General features: G+C 34.7%; 1 pseudogene; it reads left to right on the plus strand.

Moving 5' to 3' along the window:
• The first annotated feature begins 17343 nt into the window (after positions 1–17343).
• Positions 17344–18410, plus strand: LOC125847198 (mitogen-activated protein kinase kinase kinase 20-like; annotated as a pseudogene).
• The last annotated feature ends 533 nt before the right edge of the window (positions 18411–18943 follow it).

Raw genomic sequence — 18943 nt, forward strand, 5'->3', positions numbered from 1 at the left:
TTCTAGTGGAATGATTTGTAATTTATTATGGTAAGAATAATTCAAATTAATTATTTGGAATTATTTCCATAATAGGAAGCCTCAGTAATTAATTTTGTGGTCCCTCCAGTGCCTATATTTAACTAGAACTCAGAATCCTAATTCTAAAGGGAAAAGGGAGAGGAAGCGTGTATTTTTCGGTTGAAGAAAAATAACGTGTGTTTGGTTCTCCTCTTTGGATTGTGAAGAAATGTCTATAATTAGGGATTCTTCTAGCCCTAGATTGATTAGTTTTCTATTCGATACTTGCCCACCCAAGTATTGAGAGAGTTCAGATGTGAACTTGGGATCACTGTAGAAGACCATAGTTGTTGTCTATCTTGTGGATTTGCTTGAAGGTCCGTCTAACTTGGGGATTCGCTTAAAGGTATCTTCTCACGCCTCAAGAGGTAATTATCGAATTAAATTCAACAAGTTTATGTGTTCTAGCATAAACGGTATTGATTATCTATTATTCATGTAAGCAGTAAGAAATACTGATATGCTTCCGCTGTGCATATATGTTTTCCAACAATTCAATGATCAGCATATTTTGAGTCAATTTCCATTTATTTCTACTGCCAATTTCATTATGCTTATTGTAACCATTCCCATAAGTGCAGTGGATCTTTGTGTATGGGATCGAGGAATATATTTCGGATTGATGGCTCTAACCGGTTATATAAAGAGAACGTGGAGGAACTACTATTGTTGGGATGTAATGACATGTTTTTCTTAATTGTATATTCAAATTCTATGAGTAGAGTGTGGGATCCCGGACAACTAGAATGTGTAAAGTCCAACTGGTTCAAGGTGTTCTCTATTGTCGATAAATGCAATTCATTAACATGTCCTTTAATTGCATATTCACTGGTCTTCGCTGAATATTATGTGGTACAACATGACATTTTGGTTGCCAACTTCCAGCAAACATTAGTGTTGCATCTTCACTGTATCACTGCTCTCGTTGGCATGGTACATGTGTGGGAGGTAAAAGTGTCAAGGAGATTATACAAGGTGAAAGTTGTGTACTCTGCTTGTTACACACTTTATGGGGTCATAGAGATAGTAGAGTCGGCTGCGAGTCATAAATTACATCATGGCTTAGGTAATGCATTAGTTTTTGTTATCCTTTTGAACAAATGTGTGGTTGCAAGGCAAGTTATAACTGAACTCAATTTGATAATGCGGAAGAGTTTTCTTGTGAATCAGAAAGATCATGGTTGTAATTTGGTGTTATCGGTTCTAGTGGAGAGATTTGGCGGAAATAGAGCTTTGACAACTATTGCTCAGTACTTCAAGGTGAACAATTGTAGCATTGACAAGAGCATGGTACTAAGTACTATTTTTATGATGTTTCGAGTGCTTTTGGATCTCTTTTTGATCCTATCAGTAGCCTTGGTGAAATTCTCAGCATCCCATTATCTAGCAGTACTACCTACATTTTGGTCAATCATGAAAATATTTCATTTGATAAAAAAAAGACTAATGATAAGGAAGAACGGAATGAGATCAAGGACATTGCAGCTTCTATTTGGCATTTGTGCTACAAAAAATGACAAAGTTCCCTTATGTGGCTGTCAATAGTGCTTCGACAAGTTTGGATGATATCACTAGGTGCATTGCTCTTTTGGAAAAATCTCACATTAGTATACATTTTTGCCATGTTTATCAGCAGCTAAGGAATAATGAGGCCACCATGTCTATAGTACTCCAGGTTGCCAATGAAGTTGCTTCGTTGTTGCTTACCAATCTGACTATACGAGGGGATGCTCATGCCTACTCGAACCTTGAGGACAAGGTTCTTATTGGAGCTGGGAGTATTGTTATGAATGGGCCTAGACCAGTATTGGCAAAGAGGCCCAACACCAAATTAAGTGGCTATGTGTGGGATCCGGGTTGATAAATAAAGACTAGTGACAGCAAAATAGGTTTATGCAAATTATGATTATGCTTAGGCAAAGACTCTGCTTCTCATCCCCAATTCTCTCTTAGTTCCCTCATCCCTTCTTCTTTATAGTTATTGTTATTGTTCGAGTTCATCATACTATAATTGCTCGTTTTTGTATGAATCAAAGCTTGTTAGTTTGTTATGAATGGGCCTAGACTAGTATTGGCAAAGCGGCCCAACACCGAATTAAGTGGCTATGTGTGGGATCCGGGTTGATAAATAAAGACTAGTGAGAGCAAAATAGGTTTATACAAATTATGATTATGCTTAGGCAAAGACTGTGCTTCTCATCCCCAATTCTCTCTTAGTTCCCTCATCCCTTCTTCTTTATAGTTACTGTTATTGTTCGAGTTCTTCATACTGTAATTGCTCGTTTTCGTATGAATCAAAGCTTGTGTTAGTGAAAACTTACAAGATAACAAAAATACAAGATTACAATTGAAAATAAAAATGAAGAAATAAATCTCTTCAGGCTGAGGCGCGGATATCTCGCTCTCTTTAAGGAGATTCAAGTCCACTGCAGCAAATGTTTTTCACCGGTCCAGCAGTAGTCCTTCTTGACTTGTCCCCTCTAGGATACAACAGCCTATTCACAATATATAACTCAACAACCCTAAACAAGAGTTGAGTTCAAAGCTCCACAAAAAGAACACCTTCCTTCAACTAATAAGAACTCTCTTTTTTTACTAACTCTTTCACTCTATATTTTTCTTGTGTGTAGTATCTCACAAACCAAATGAAGACTATCACTATTTATAGTTGAGGAAGTCTTCCTACCAATTGATAGGAAGATAATGGGTAGTAAATAGTGAAGATAAATGGCCTTAGGAGTTACATAGGTTACAAGGTATAATAGAGGCATAAAAGAATGAAATAAAGGAGAGGATAACAAATGCACCAAATGTTACACTTTGACTATTCTAACGTTCACTGCAACGTTCATCAGAAAGCAGCAAAGTCCATAATACATATGGTCATTAATTGACCACTAAGTAATGAGGAACAAATGCATGTAACTCCCACGTCCTCTATTCCATCTTCATGGCAGAATGGCTATACTAAGTTTTAACAAATTAATATACAAAATATTAACATTAAAATGCTAATAAACCAACAGCTTGTTAGTTTGTTCTCTGTTGTTTAGTTGAGAAAATCACTACAACCATTTTAGTGTTTGTTACTACCTCTATTTAATTTTCTTTATTTGTACATAAGCCAATAAATAAGTTAGATTTCACCTAATAATGAATTACAATAGGAAAAAACAATTAAGGACATAAACAAGTATAGTTATAAATTATTTCAATAATATGTAAAACTTGAAAAGAGAGACAAAGAGGGTTGCTTTGTGAGGCAACAGTGGTGATTTTATGTTAAAAAATTGTGATACATTGTGTTTTAGTCTAATAGGCATACGATCAAAATGAATAAACGACATCATAAGTTCTATATTAATTAAAATTGTTAAACATGATAGTATATGTACGTTGCACATGATTTTTATGTCTATTATAAATAAAAAAAATAAGAATAAATTGTGCATAATAACAATCAGCATCAAGATCAATCCAACACTCATTTAAATGAAAAAAATGTAAGATTGAGGAATAATTTCTCATAGAATATAATGGTTAAATATTCAGTGAACTCATGTGCCTAAAAGAAATGCTAATGGCAAATCATTCAGGTAATCGGATTTGGTATAATTGAGTGTTTTATTGTCTTGCGTGTTTTATTGGTCAGTAAGTACTTGAGTGTAATTCATGACATGAATAATTACACTCTTCAATTCTCAAGAAGAGGTTGTAAATTGATGCTAATTACATGATCTAATTACAAGCTGCTTACTTTTTAATTCTTCTTTTCATTTTTATTTTTACTTTTTCATTTTAATTTATTTTTACCTTATAGGCTATAAATATAGTTTTCTTTTTAAAATAATGGAGTTTGTTTATACTTTTTATTTGAGGATATTAAATAGAAACCGATTTGTTTCCAACTTGCACAATTTTTCCATAATTAAGAATTAAAGTTACAAATTCATTTTAATATAGAACCTCAATTTATATTTTTCCAACAAATAAAGTTCCAAAAGCAAGTTCATTTCAATTAGAATTGCAAAATGAGAATTGTCTTAGGATTTGGAATTTGGTAGTAATAGTTCTTCACTTGATTCGTTATTCTTTTTAATAAGTCACAATCCAACTTATATAATTGCTTTCTATTTTATGGTTAATANAAAAACCATTAATAATCATTAATAACCATATAAATCATCATTTAAAACCTTTTTATGCAAGAACCCATGCTAGAATCGAAATATGTTTTTGTGTGTATTTGAAAAACCTTGAAAACCTTTTGATTGGGTTCCTTGAAAGAAAGAATAATCAAGGATAAGGATCCCCATACCTCTAAGTTGAAAACCTATGTAAATTGAAGAAGAAGCACTCGAAATCTTCAATCCTAGCTCCAACTCCTCTTCTTCCTTGAGTTAGAGAGAAATATATGAAAGAGGGAATGATTTTGGAAATTCTAAGAGGAGTGACTTAAATGAAAGGAATTAAGTCATATAAAGGTCTTATAATTACTAGGAAAAGAATAAAATAGCATAGGGTCAATTTTGGAAAAAGACTAAGGACCCATAAAGTCTTAACCTAAAAGATTTTGCCCCTTCCCGTCTAAACTCGTCCTTTTGGACAATGCTTCACTATTTCGGGCATAACTTTTTACTCTAAGGTCGGAATTGGGCAAACTCGGTGGCGTTGGAAAGAGGACTCAAAGACCTTTAATTGGATAGGTAAAGGTCCACCTAATTTATTTTGAGCTAAAAGATATGACCATTTAAAGTTGACCCTTACAACTCACTAGTTCAAATGACTAGTTTCGGGACGTCACGGTCATTCCTCATCATTTCATCAAATTCTTAACTCCAAACTCACATGTGAAGCTCTAGTTTCACTAGTTTATTTTTAGGGTCGTTACAAGAACCCTCACATTTAGCAAGTCCGGGTTCCCAACATAGATGTTGTCTCATGAGATGGAAACCTCCATGCCTAGTAAGTCAAGGTTTCTAGTAGCAATCTCCTTATTCCATAACTACGTGCCCCCATAGGTATTAGCTTAGTAGATCCACTAGATAGCTATTATGTATGTAGGTCCTACTTTGGCAAGTAGTACCCTCTCTTTTCGGTGTGGGAGTAGAACACCGGATTCCATGTAGCTCACATGGTTTATGTTGGTTATGGCAATGTCTCTCAAGAGTTAAGAAATGAACTAAGATAAGAATATGAACTCTAATCATGATTTCTTGAAGAGTTACTTAGTGTAGGTAGCACTATGGACCCTACTTATGCATTGTACAAGTGGACTCTAGGGGAGGTTATGATTAGGCTCTTTATGTAATGAAGACTATGGTCTATGCACGTTAATATGAAAGCATGTTAAGGTTTACTTTACTTATGTCAAGACATGAAGTATGTTTATGCATGTGAATTACACTTATGACTTCTTAATGGGTTTTTTAGTATATGTGGGGGTATGGGACTCCATGTGTACATTGCACAAGTGAGCTTGTGAAGGGGTTGTGAGGGCGGTTTACCTATGATATGAACTAAATGGGTTATGACTAATGATGTAGTAAAGGAATGAGTCCTTATATAATGTTATGAAGTATGTTGGTCTTATGTCTAATGTTAAATGAAGATGTTATGACTTGCTGAATACGATGTGCCTAGTCTATGGTGGCTTCCTAGGAACACTTGGTGTGAGTGGTATTATGGGATGCTACTTGCACATTGCACAGTGTGACTTGAGGGTTGTCTTAGGTGATGGTTCCTATGTGAAGACTATGTCTTATGGTGTGCTTATGACTCTATGAATATATGTGGTTGGATTGATGAGAGCTATATGTAAGTTCACCTTTGGTAACTTAAGGCGATACATTAAGCCAAGTATTCCCTAAGGGTTGCTTGAGGAAAGGAGTTAAGATAAAGAGGAAGGTAATGTATTGTATGCATTGAATGTGCCTAAAATGCTATAAGTGGCTCTATGTGCTATTATGAATGGTTTCCATGTGTATGATAGTGTATGTGCTTTATATGGTGCCCATTGTACTAAATGTTCTTGAAGTTTCTCTAAAAAGGCATGATGCACAGTTTCCAACTAAATGTTCTTTTAAAAGCATGTTTTGCATGATTATCATACTTAATGCATTCTTGTACTAACACCATTCTTCTTCATCTTTTTACACCAAGCGTAAGTGATGGTGACTAAAGGGTCTTTCCTAAAAGTGATGAGCTTGGCTTAGTATTCCCAAGTTCGGGTGTGTCCTTAAAGATTCAAGGACCTTTATGTTAAAGAGTTTCCTTAAGTTCTATGTACTAGATAGTAGTTTATTTTGTGTTTTAAGGGCTGTGTCCCTCTTGTGTTGTAGTCATGTTTTAAGATGGCTACCTTGAGATGTAGTATTCCGATTTTGTATTAAAGGATTAATGAGGTGACTTTTATGTCTTGTGTTATACTATGAAAAAGTTTTAAATTTTTCGCTATTTTTCTATGATAAATGCTATGACGAATGCTAAGGGCTTGTATAAGACCTTCGAGAGGTCAAATACGCCGGTAACGACTAGGGGGTGCTCTCGGGTCGTTACAATTATCCTTAATTGAGATAAAAATCCATTGGGTTATTCTTTAACAAGAGCAATCCTCAGATACTATATAATCCTCTCCTAAGCCTCAGTTGTGAAGTAGGCCTTTCACTTGAACTTATATTGTAATCTTCTTTTATCTTTCATAAAACTTTGTACACCATTGAGTGAACAATTGAAAAGAAAAGAGAAAGAAAGATCTCAGTGTAGGTTATACATGTAGAGGTTGTATCGAAGAAGAAGATCTGATTTGCATATCAGACGGGACTCTTAATTGTAACATTTTGTAACACCCAAGTTCTCAACAAGCTCTTAAGAAAACCCTTGTAACCCAAGGGGACTGGACTAGGCACCACATCGGTGATCCGAACCAATATAAAAACACTCTGTGTTATTTACTTACTGCAAGTTATTATTACTGTTTATCTGTTTTACTAACGTGCAAGTGAGTCAACTGACTAGAGTAGGAAGTCAACTGAAGGGAATTTTAATTCACCCTTCCTCTTGACTTTCAATTGGTATCAGTACAGGTCTCACTACTTCAGTGTTTAACTAGACGTGAGCAAAGATCAAATGACACACTATTAAATTCCTGGCGCGTTACTTCAAGACGGACATTCTTCACACCGACCACCATACTTTAATGGACAACATTACTCTCACTGGAAAGACAGATTCAAAATCTATCTCTTCAAATGATTATCAAGCATAGATAGTAATCAAGAAGGGCCCGAAGCCTATTCCTATATTGACTGAAAAAGATGGCACTGAAAAACCATTTGATCTTGAATCATTTGGTATCACTAAGGAACAACAAGATGTAATTCAAACTAATGCCAGAGCTATAAGTTTGTTACATTGTGCAGTGAGTGGAGCAGAATATGACAAAATACCAACATGTGAAACTGCGAAAGAAATGTGGGACAAACTAGAAATGACTTATGAAAGAACTACTAATGTAAATGAAGCTTGGATCAGTTCACTTGTAAGTGAATATGAGTTGTTCAAAATGGCGAAAGATGAAAATGTTGAAACCATGTTCTCGAGATTCAGTAAAATTGTCTGCGAACTCAAATCACTTGGAATGGTGTATTCAAATGCACTACAAGTCAGAAAACTCATTAGAAGTCCTCCCAAGGCTTGGGAAACTAGAGTTGCCATTCTTGAAGATGAAGATCTGCAGAAATGACATACGATGAACTTTGAGGCAACCTAATGGCCTATGAACAGAATCATATTAATAGGTACAACAACGATGATAAAAAGAAGACTGTGGCATTTACGGTTGAGACATTTGACATTGGAGAACGAAAAAGGAGAAATAATCGAAGAAATGACGATCCAAAAAATGTCGAAGCCTAGAGTCAAGGAGAAACATCCGAAGATGATCATGATGAAACCGCCACCATATGCTCAATGGCACTAGGTGAAATAAGTAAGGTAAGATCTTTCAATTGCCCAAACTGTAATGACTTACAAGAATCTTTGGATATGGTTACTGACGAACTACAGAAAGTCATTGATGAATACAATAAGATTGCTCAAGAAAAGAAAGGTTGGCAAATTATTCTCGAAGCAAGATAGGTTGAAGTCGACTTACTAGAAGAAAACATGGAGGAAGTAAAAATGCAGTTGAACAATATCAAAATATCTTCTAGTCATAGCTCTGTCAGATCCAAAAGATCTACTCTCAATTACAGGAGAAGATCTCATAATCATAGTTCCAACAGATCTATATCTAATTCTCCTTATCTTTCTGCTGAAACTTTTGTTAGTTTCTCTTGTTATACTTGTGGTGACATTGGTCACAAATCTTTTAACTGCAGGAAATTTTCTTCTGGAAAATGGATTTGGAGACCAAAAGTTGTTAATCCTAGCCCTCAAGGACCCAAAAATACTTAGGTACCAAAAAGAAATTAATCTACTTGTTTTGCATGAGCATACCAGAAAAACCTACAAGAAAGGAATGTGGGTGGATGCTCTAGACAGAAAGAGAGAAAATTTCAAACTATTAAAAACATTGCTTGAGGATTTGTAAGATTTAGAAATAACGCAAAAAGAGAAGTAATTGAAGTTGAAACTATCACCCTCAGCTCATCATATGATGTAGTAGAATCTCAAGCTATCCTTGGATATGGCATCAAAAGCTTGGACACGCAAAGAAGCAGATCACATCAGCAAAATGGAGTAGCAGAAAAGAAAAATTGATCATTACGAGATACAACAAGAACAATGCTACTTGATCAAAGTCTTCTTGATCATTTTTATGCAGGAGCAGTAAGTACTACTTGTCACATTTTTAACAGGTGCCTTATCAGGCCTATACCAAAGAAGACTCCTTATGAACTCTGGAGAGGAAAGAAACCCAACATCAGCTATTTCCATCCTTTTGGATGTAAATGCTTCGTCCATAGTAATGGTAAGAAAAATCTTGGAAAATTTGATCCAAGAAGTGACAAAGGTATTTTTCCAGGTTATGCGCCTATTAGCAGGGCCTTTCGAGTCTTTAATAAAAGAACTTTAAATGTTGAAAAATTTGTCTATGTGGTATTTGATGACACTAATCCAAGAATGCAGGAAAGTGAAGCAGGTGAGGATGAAATTGATACATCCAAACTAGCAGACGAGGTTCCAAAAGTGTCCATTGAAAATCTCACTGAAAAGTCAGCTACTGCAGAAGTAGAGTCGACTAATCCACTCGATAAAGTAAACATTCCCAGGGAATGGAGACACAACGCCAGCTATCCTGAAAACTTCATTCTGGAAAAACCAGATTACAAAATCTAGACAAGATCCTCTCTCAAGAAACAAGTTTCATTAACTCTCATATCTCAAATGGAACCGAAACAAATTAATGAAGTAATGGAAGATGAGTCTTGGACACAAGCAATGAAAGAAGAACTTGATTAATTTGAAAAGAATCAAGTATGGATCCTTACGAAAGCCCTAAGAATTGTTCTGTGATAGGAACCAAATGGACATTTCACAACAAATTGGACGAAAATAGATTGGTCATTCAGAATAAAACCAGTCAGATAAAGGAATTTTTTTAAATCAAGGAAAGTATGCAAAATAGTTCATCAAAAAGTTTGGAAAAGGGTAAAGCCTTTGGAACTCCCATTAGTCCCTCCACTTGTCTAGAATCCGATACAACAGAACTAGGAGTTGATGGAAAACTTTATCGAGGAATGATCGGGTCTCTATTATATCTCACTGCTAGTCGACCAGACATCATGTTTAGTGTTTGCAAATGCACATGATTTCAATCTGCTCCATAGGAATCACATCTCACCGTTGTGAAACAAATTATTTGATATCTCATTGGAACCTCTGATATGGGGTTATGGTATCCTTTTTTTTTCTGAAAATTTTGATCTAATTGGATATTCAAGTGCTGACTTTGCAGGTAATAAAAATGACAGAAAAAGCACCAGTGGAACATGCCAGTTTTTGGGAAAATCTCTTATTTCCTGAGTATTTGGCGTTGAAAGTTGTGGCACTCAACTACTTTGGATGATGCATTAACTCCTCGACTATGATTTATCCTTTGAGGGAGTACCTATTGTTGCGATTATAATAGTGTCATTATTCTATCTAAATATACTGTGATCATGTTGAAAATGGTGCTTTTCTGCTTGAATTTGTTGATTCTGAAAAGCAGTTAGCCAATTTTTTAAAATAATCCCTTGCTTAAGGAAAGATTTTGTTTCCTTCGAGAATGTCTTGGTATTACTGTACTTATTAATTAAGCTTACCGGTTTCCTGTGTTGATTGATGTTGCTTATGACCCTCATACTTTGACAAGCATGAGGAATGTGTCTTGGTGATTGTTCATAAGCCTGTATCATTTTTTTTGCCTATCGTGTTTGTTGTTTTTGTTTGTTTTCCTTTTTGATTATGTCAATGGGGGAGAAAATCTAGACACGACATATAGAAAGGGGGAGAATACAACATCGGTTGATCTCATAGGCAGGGGAAGTTAAAGAACCCACGAACAGTTCCTATCAGGGAAGTACATTTGACTTTCTATACTTGATATTAAAATTGTGAATAAGTTGCCATTATCAAAAAGGGGGAAATTGTTAACTCCTTAGAATCAGTTGGTTTTGATAATAGACATTTAACATTATACTCACAATCCTCGCAGGCATTGAAATAAAAAAGGAAGTATCTATGTAGACAACACCAAGATGGAAAAGAATAGTTGATTACACTAAGATGAAAAATAATATTATGCAAACAACACCAAGATAGAAAAGAATATTTGATTACACCAAGATGGAAAATAATATTTGACTGACTTAATAGAAAGGACAATATTTATCTAGGAAGTTAGAATCAACATACAGATGGGCCAAATCCAGCATACATCTCACCTTGATTGACAGACAAAATCAAACTATCCATATAAGGAAGAGATGCAATTTAAATCAAAGATCCAAGATATACTGATCAGACAAGGAAATAAATCAAGCCAGCCAAGTTGAGCAAGATGGAGCAGAAAATCACGCCAATGAATCAAGATCTGATGATCAAATCATGCTAGCACAATCGAGAAGGATAATAGGCGATTTACCATGCACATATCTGATATGGACATAGATTAGCAAATCGCCTCAATCAAGGAATATCTCAATTATCCTTAATTGAGATAAAAATCCCTTGGGTTATTCCTTAATAAGAGCAGTCCTCAGATACTATATAATCCTCGCCTAAGCCTCGGTTGTGAAGTAAGCACTTCACTTGAACTTATATTGTAATCTTCTTTTATCTTTCAGAAATCTTTGTACACCCTTTAGTGAACAATTGAAAAGAAAAAAGAAAGAAAGATCTCAGTGTAGGTTATACAGGTAGAGGTTGTGTCGAAGAAGAAGATCTTATTTGCATATAAGACGGGACTCTTAATTGTAACATTCTGTAACACCCAAGTTCTCAACAAGCTCTTAAGGAAACCCTTGTAACCCAAGAGGACTGGACTAGGCACTACATCGGTGATCCAAACCAGTATAAAAACACTCTATGTTATTTACTTACTGCAAGTTATTATTACTGTTTATCTGTTTTACTAACGTGCAGGTGAGTCGACTGACCAGAGTAGGAAGTCGACTGAAGGGAATTTTAATTCACCCCCCCCCCTCTTGACTTTTACTTTCATCCAGAGGTCTTTCAAATGGAGGACCAATAGAGTACTCAAGGATTTCATTGATGATTCAATACGAGAAATGAAGGATTCTATCCGTAAAGATCTCACAGAATTTCGTTCGGTGTTACTGGAGGTTTTGGGGGAAAAAGAAACCTCTTTTGAACCCCCGAATACAGTTACAAATGCAAAATTATGGCAGTTTAGAGGCAAGAATCCGGAGACTTGGATAGTCCAAGCAGAGCATTATTTTGATTTCCATAAAATTGAGGAAGATCAGAAGCTTAACGTGGCGTCGTTCTACCTTGACGGTGAAACATTGAAATGGTACCAATGGCTATTTAGGAATAATCAACTAATTGATTGGTCGCATTTTGCTGATAAAGTGTGAATTCGATTTAAACAAAAAGGATTTGAGTCCACGGGAGGGAGATTCGCTAATCTCGAACAGGTAACATATGTGACGGAGTACCAAATTTGTTGTGAAGATAGCCTCGGTGAGTCAGGTTTACTATTCCCAAGTCACACATATGTTCATCCACAATGGAGAAACATAACCAATTCACTTTTATCGCAATATAACGGTGAACAATCAGAATGCAAACGCAATACCAATGCGCACAAGGTGTTTGGTGAATATTCTGATATGCATAAAGATGCAAATTCTCTATGTACATCCAGTAAGCCTATTGAATTTTTCATTACCCCTAATGATCTGGTATGTTCTTTTTCCAAAATTGAAAATAGTTGTGGTGATGATGTTGAAGATGAAGACAAGAATGATGAAGAGGAAATTGTAAACATCAGAAACAAACCTATAGAATTTGTGATTGCAAATGCAAACAAGCCTTCATTCTGGATTAATTCTATAGTATCTACTACATGTGACCTTTCCATGTTTGATATTTTCAAAGCTTTAGATGATCGTTGGAATCAATTATTTGCTTACCCTTTCGGGCTTGCTCAACGTTGGGAGGAGATGCCTTCTATTCCTTACCTTTTCAATTATGCCAAACTTATGAGAAAATTACTAATGATGGTCAGAACTGGAACTATGTTGGCTGCTTTATTATTTTATCCTTGGACATGTGTCCTGAACTTGTTGAATGTGATGGTAATGATCTTAAATGTTTGGGGTCTCAAAGCAATTTAGTTGGACAGGGTATAATTTTACATGTATGGGATCCTGGAATATATCGGCAATTTGTGAAGTTAAACAATTTGAATAGTGGCATTTTGTTCCACATCCAAACTCAAGATGTTCTTGTGAATATAAAGCAACTTAAGAGACCAATTTGTGTATTAACTGTGCATCAGCGAGAATCTTTCCTTGTTGTTGTTGTTGGAATTGAAAAGTGGATGACACGATGCTGGAATTCTCAGAAAGTAGATCACCAACAACTATTTGAAATCTTCGAACAAGAACATGAGCATGTTCTTGCAAAGTGGATGACAGAGCGATGTGGTAAATATAGATGGGTTGAAGATTTGGATAGTAATAATAAAATAAAATGCAATATGTGTCGTATAGTTGTCCATCAAGAATTCCAAGGAGTGAGCAATGCTCAGAATCTTACTTCATGGTTCTATCCAACATGTGCAAAACTTGAATTTAAAAAAAGTTATTGCTTTTATCCAACCCCTTATGGTATATTAATGGCAAGTGCTAATGCCTTTCTCAGGACCTATGTTACATTTATATGGTCTCAACTTGAAGTTGCTTATCATAATGTGGATACAATGATGAACCACATTAACCAGTACATCAGTGTATTGACTAAAAACGAAATGGAAGCAACATTGTCATTTAAATTTCTGTCAGTCTGTATTGATGTATTTCCAATTACAGCATATGCAAATGTTGATGAGAATGTCATATTTGATATTGCCTTAGTCAAGTGGCTATTGATATATTCCCTCCAAAGGATTGATCAGGAAGATAAAGAAGATACAATACTTGTTAAAGCAACTCTTAACACATATCCAGGTCTTAACAAGTTTGTCGTAATGATATCAATATTGTTCTACCCGAACCTTGATGACAAGGTTCTCTTATTCAGGATGGGCGTATTGTTGTGAATCAAGTCGACTTTGTGCGGGCCTATGTGTTAGGAATTGTGAATGAGACTGATTTATATGGAATTATTGGGCAGAGTAAAATATTAGAGAGTTTTATTTGGGATCTAGGCCCAATCATCAATTGGTTAAATAGGAATAGGGGTTAGACAGAAAGGTTATGCGTATTATGAAGAAATTGTCTTTTCCTCTCATCTTCTTTCTAGAGTCTTAACTTCTCATCCTCATTCTTATCTCTATCTTTAGTTACTTGTTATTTCAGTACTTCTCTTTGTAATTCAAGTGTTGTTATTATAATTTAGTTATCAATGAAAACAATGTTTATATATCTGTGTTGAGAAATTGGGTTTGTTTCAGAACTACTATTGTTGGGATGTAATGACATGTTTTTCTTAATTGTGTATTCAAATTCTATGAGTAGAGTGTGGGATCCCGGACAACTAGGATGTGTAAAGTCCAACTAGTTCAAGGTGTTCTCTATTGTCGATAAATGCAATGCATTAACATGTCCTTTAATTGCATATTCACTGGTCTTCGCTGAATATTATGCGGTACAACATGACATTTTGGTTGCCAACTTCCAGCAAACATCAGTGTTGCATCACTGCTCTCGTTGGCATGGTACAGGTGTGGGAGGTAAAAGTGTCAAGGAGATTATACAAGGTGAAGGTCGTGTACTCTGCTTGTTACACACTTTATGGGGTCATAGAGATAGTAGAGTTGGCTGCGCGTCATAAATTACATCATGGCTTAGGTAATGCATTAGTTTTTGTTATCCTTTTGAACAAATGTGTGGTTGCAAGGCAAGTTATAACTGAACTCAATTTGATAAGGCGGAATAGTTTTATTGTGAATCAGAAAGATCATGGTTGTAATTTGTTGTTATCAGTTCTAGTGGAGAGATTTGGCAGAAGGAGAGCTTTGACAACTATTGCTCAGTACTTCGAGGTGAACAATTGTAGCATTGACAAGAGCATGGTACGAAGTACTATTATTATGATGTTTCGAGTGCTTTTGGATCTCTTTTTGATCCTATCAGTAGCCTTGGTGAAATTCTCAGCATCCCATTATCTGGCAGTACTACCTACATTTTGGTCAATCATGAAAATATTTCATTAGATAAAAAAAAAAAGACTAATGATAAGGAAGAATGGAATGAGATCAAGGACATTGCAACTTCTATTTGGCATCTGTGCTACAAAATATGACAAAGTTTCCTTATGTGGCTGCCAATAGTGCTTCGACAAGTTTAGATGATATCATTAGGTGCATTGCTCTTTTGGAAAAATCTCACATTAGTATATATTTTTGCCATGTTTATCAGCAGCTAAGCAATAATGAGACCACCATGTCTATAGTACTCCAGGTTGCCAATGAAGTTGCTTCGTTGTTGCTTACCAATCTGACTATACGAGAGGATGCTCATACCTACTCGAACCTTGAGGACAAGGTTCTTATTGGAGTTGGGAGTATTGTTATGAATGGGCCTAGACCAGTATTGGCAAAGCGGCCCAATACTGAATTAAGTGGCTATGTGTGGGATCCGGGTTGATAAATAAAGACTAGTGAGAGCAAAATAGATTTATGCAAATTATGATTATGCTTAGGCAAAGACTGTGCTTCTCGTCCCCAATTCTCTCTTAGTTCCCTCATCCCTTCTTCTTTATAGTTACTGTTATTGTTCGAGTTCTTCATACTGTAATTGCTCGTTTTCGTATGAATCAAAGCTTGTTAGTTTGTTCTCTCTATTGTTTAGTTGTTGAGTTGAGAAAATCACTACAACCATTTTAGTGTTTGTTACAGCCTCTATTTAAATTTTTTTATTTGTACATAAGCCAATAAATAAGTTAGATTTCACCTAATTATGAATTACAATAGGAAAAAACAATTAAGGACATAAATAAATATAGTTATAAATTATTTCAATAATATGTAAAACTTGAAAAGAGAGACAAAGAGGGTTGCTTTGTGAGGCAAAAGTGGTGATTTTATGTTAAAACATCGTGATACATTGTGCTTTAGTCTAATAGGCATACGATCAAAATGAATAAACACATTGTGCTTTAGTCTAATAGGCATACGATCAAAATGAATAAACGACATCATAAAGTTCTATATTAATTAAAATTGTTAATATGATAGTATATGTACGTTGCACATGATTTTTATGTCTATTATAAATAAAAAATAAGAATAAATTGTGCATAATAACAATCAGCATCAAGATCAATCCAACACTCATTTAAATGAAAAAATGTAAGATTGAGGAATAATTTCTCATAGAATATAATTGTTAAATATTCAGTGAACTCATATGCCTAAAAGAAATGCTAATGGCCAGTCATTCAGGTAATTGGATTTGGTATAATTGAGTGTAATTATATTGTTTGACGTGTTTTATTGGTCAGTAAGTATTTGAGTGTAGTTGACATGAATAATTACACTCTTCAATTCTCAAGAAGGGATTGCAAATTGATGGTAATTACATGATCTAATTACAAGCTGCTTACTTTTAAATTCTTCTTTTCATTTTTATTTTTACTTTTTCATTTTAATTTATTTTTACCTTATAGGTTATAAATATAGTTTTTTTTTTAAATAATGGAGTTTGTTTATACTTTTTATTTGAGGATATTAAATAGAAACTGATTTGTTTCCAACTTGCACAATTTTTCCATAATTAAGAATTAAAGTTACAAATTCATTTTAATATAGAGCTTCAATTTATATTTTTCCAACAAATAAAATTCCAAAAACAAGTTCATTTCAATTAGAATTGCAAAATGCGATTGTCTTAGGATTTGGAATTTAGTAGTTATAGTTCTTCACTTGATTCGTCATTCTTTTTATTAAGTCACAATCCAACTTATATAATTGCTTGCTATTTTATGGTTAATGTTTTACTAAATTTTGGATAGCTTTAAATTTTCATATAATAAAAGTAGTAAATAAGGAAATATTTAATAAAATTTCCCCAACTAGCACTATGAAAGAGGAAAACATAAAAACTGGGAAACAAATATGCTATATAGATATACTATACTAGAACGGACAATTTCAGTCCACATTTATAAATGAATTCATTTTATTCATATATTAATGAATTGAATCACTTGGATAAATATGAATTTAAATTTATTGTAACCTATAAGAATATGGACGGTAAATATACTTTTAGAATATATTTTAAAGACATGAAAAAAAAAATAGATAAGAAGAACTAAAATAGGAAAAAAAAGAATTGGAGTAGGGAAGAGCTAAATAAAAGTCCATAATAGAATCCAAGAAGGGTAAAAATGGGTTAGCATCATTTATTCTAATTCATATTTATCTATATTTATATGAATAGATTACTAGGATCTAATTCATATTTTACCAAATACATTTCTATGTATATAAAATGGATAGTTTAAGATCCAATCCATTTTCAATCCATCCAATCGGCCCTCTCTTATACTACATTGAGAAAAGACACTCACATTCCAAGAAAAAAGCACTCCGAAATTATTGTAATGGAGGAAAAAGAAGCAGAATTTATGTGGAAGAGAGGTGGAACATTGGGAAAGGAAGCTATGGTTTTGTTTCATTGGCTTTTACTGATACCGATTCTCCTATGAATGTTCCATCTGTCATTGCCGTTAAATCTTGTACGTTGAGTCACTCTCAGTCTCTTCAAAATGAAAGGAAATTTTTAAGAATGTTTGATGATTGTCCTCAAATTATTCGATGTTTTGGATTTAAAGTCACCCAAGAAGATGACTCACATCTTTAAATTTGTTGCTCGAATATGCCTCAGTTGGAAGTGTTGCTGATCGTCTTGGTGAACGAGGATTGCTTGAGTTTCAAGTCCAAAAGCACACAAAAAATATTCTTTTAGGGCTCAATTTAATTCACAAAAAAGGAATCATTCATTGCGAGTTGCGACATAAAACCCCACAACATTTTTCTTACTACTACTAATGGCTATAATTCAGCTGTAGTGGCAAAGATTGCTGATTTCGGGCATGCCCTGACTTCGGAACAAAACAGGACGCAGTAGCAAGGGTTCAGAGGAACTAAAAGGTACATGGCACCTGAATCTCTACTTAAGCAGGAGTACGGTCCAGGAGTTGATATTTGGGTACTTGGATGTACGGTTTACGAGATGATCACTGGGAAACCCCTACAGGAATCATCAAATTCGGAACCAAATTTTGAGAATCCCAAACTGTCTACAGAGGCAAAAGATTTCCTGAATAATTATCTGGTCAAGAATCCAAGCTCGCGCTGGACTGCAGACATGCTCTTGAATCACTCTTTTCTGCAAATAGCTGACATGGTCCAGCCTCCAGAGTTCACGAGGAAGAGGCCAGGTTATCATTCCATGTACTTTTCACGGCTACGCCAAAACAAAGCATTAAGGAGACAGACACATGTTCGTGATATGGTTACAGAAATTGGTGCAGATTCTGAAAGGGGAAACTCAGAACTTGGTACAGATTCTGAAGGCAGAAACTCAGAACTTGGTGCAGATTCTGAAGGCGAAAACTCAGAACTTGGTGCAGATTCTGAAGGCGGAAACTCCTCCCAAAGCTGCTAGTTTCTGGCAATACAACATTGGTTTGTAATGTATGTAAAGTAGTAAGAAGTATGTATGGGCTTCATCCTCTCTTACGGATTTGTTGGTTGGGGTATGTAGACCCCTTTAGATTTAACTATCCCTAATATAATGGAGCTTTAAATTATTAAAAAGAAGCATTGAACAAATCTCCTGTCATAGTATGTGAGAGTCCTTGAGTTGATTCATAATAAACGTGATCGTATTATAAAAACGTCCAAGCAAGATTACATGTTGTGTCTAACATCGATATTAGTTAGTCTCGAAATTATTTTATTTCATATACACTACAACAAATAAAATATTTAGCAACAATAGTATATAATTGTCGCTACATAATGTTTTGCAACAATAATAATTATGGCTATTTATAACCAGCACCCTATATAAGTGTTACTAAAGGCTTTTAGCGATTCTGGATACAATTAGATTAACTCAATTGCTGTAAAATATTTTTGCGGTAATATTAAAAGAAAATCTATTGCCACTAAATATCTCTTTTGTTGTAGTAATAG

Source organism: Solanum stenotomum, chromosome 12, assembly GCF_019186545.1.
Source record: "Solanum stenotomum isolate F172 chromosome 12, ASM1918654v1, whole genome shotgun sequence".
Classification (NCBI taxonomy): domain Eukaryota; kingdom Viridiplantae; phylum Streptophyta; class Magnoliopsida; order Solanales; family Solanaceae; genus Solanum; species Solanum stenotomum.